This window comes from Herpailurus yagouaroundi, unplaced genomic scaffold (genome assembly GCF_014898765.1).
Source record: "Herpailurus yagouaroundi ecotype Mexico unplaced genomic scaffold, PumYag 140, whole genome shotgun sequence".
Classification (NCBI taxonomy): Eukaryota; Metazoa; Chordata; class Mammalia; order Carnivora; family Felidae; genus Herpailurus; species Herpailurus yagouaroundi.
In genome coordinates this window covers 8,571,214-8,572,792 of record NW_024412395.1, presented here as the reverse complement: position 1 = coordinate 8,572,792, position 1,579 = coordinate 8,571,214, and the positions used below count along the sequence as shown (strand labels likewise).

The following is a 1,579-nucleotide window of genomic DNA, read 5'->3' as shown; positions in this document are numbered from 1 at the left end:
CCAACACTTGTTTTTGTGTTGCCAATTTTAGCCCTTCTGACAGGTGTGAGGTGGTAGTGTGGTTTTGCTTTGTGTTTCCCTGATGATGAGTGACGTGAGCGTATTTCCATGTGGGATCTGAGACTCTCACAAGCTTTCCTCTGAGGGAAGGACATCGTCAGGGAGACAAGCCAGGGGTCAGAACCCCAGGGTCAAAGAGGGAAAGGGTCACCATCAGGATGGCTTGTATGTGGTCAGCACAATAGCACTGCCAGGAGCTATTCTAAACTCGACATACGTGCTCTCATCTAACCCTCACGTCCGTCCTACCAGATAGAAGCCGTTTGTTTTTGGGGCGTCTGGGTGGCTCAGTCGGTTAAGCGTCCGACTTCGGCTCGGGTCGTGATCTCACGGTCCGTGGGTTCGAGCCCCACGTTGGACCTCTGTGCTGACAGCTCAGAGCCTGGAGCTTGCATCAGATTCTATGTCTCCCTCTCTCTCTGCCCCTCCCTCTGTGCTCTGTCTCTCTCTCAAAAATAAATAAAATGTAAAAAAAAAAAAAAGAAGCTATTTGTTTTCTTATTGTGGCAAAATACATATAACATCAAATTTGCCATTTTAACCATTTTCAAGTGGTTAGTTCTAGTACAGTTACACTGTTGTACAACCATACCACCACGCGTCTCTAGAACTTTCTCTCTTCCCCACGGAAACTCTGCACCCGTTAATTAAGCAACAACTCCCCACCCCTCCCCCGGCCCCTGGGAACCACTCTTCCACTTCCCGCCTCTATGAATTTGACTACTCTTGGTATAAATGGGATCCTATAGTCTTTTCCCTTGGCGACTGGCTTATTTTACGTAGTGCAATGTCTTCAAGTTTCATCCGTGTGGGAGCTATTTTAGTCTCTATTATAAAGGTTGAGAAATTTGTTTTTGGAGAGGGGCAGAGGAAGGGGTGAGATCTGAGCGCAGGCAGCCCAAGTCCAGAACCTAAGCTCACGCCTTGCCAGCCGGCAGGGGCGAAAGCACCGACAATGCTTCTGGAAGGGCGGCCTCGCTGACGCTGTGTGTTCTGAACCGGGGCCGGGAGACGCCAGGCCCCTCTGCTAGCTGCTCACGTGGATCCGTCAGGAACTGGGGTGTCTTCTGGCCTTGGCTGCTGCCTGTGACTTTTCTCAGCTTTGCTCTTGCCTGCCGCGAGCCTCGTCCGGATGTGTGTTCTGCAGCCGGGGCTCATTTCCAAGGCTGCATGAGAAACTAATCAGAGGCCCTCAGGGCAGAGTAACAGGGAGTGTCGTAGGAGGTCAGAACCCAGAGGGTCATCGAGGCTGGGGGTGAGGGGCCAGGGAAGGCTTCCTGTAGGAGGAGGGGAGGCCAGAGAGTGACTTTGAAGGACGGGAGGATTTGCAGACCGGCTCAGGATGTAATTATGCCAGAGAAAGGCATCAATTCCCCAAGTAAAGTAAAAGCTAATTGAAATGTCAGCAACGTCACCTGTGTTCTCTCCCGAAGCCAGGATCCTCTACGCCTCCTAAGAGCCCTGCCGGAAACTATTGCCAAGAAGTGTTTTCTTTAATTGGACAAGGCGCTGATTTAGA

The 1,579-nt window shown here is 51.2% G+C and overlaps 1 non-coding gene across 1 annotated transcript; it reads left to right on the top strand.

Annotated features, from left to right (window-relative positions):
* The first annotated feature begins 336 nt into the window (after positions 1–336).
* TRNAR-UCG (transfer RNA arginine (anticodon UCG)) lies at positions 337–421 on the top strand. Its single transcript has one exon. It is a non-coding gene; the product is annotated as a tRNA-Arg (tRNA).
* The last annotated feature ends 1,158 nt before the right edge of the window (positions 422–1,579 follow it).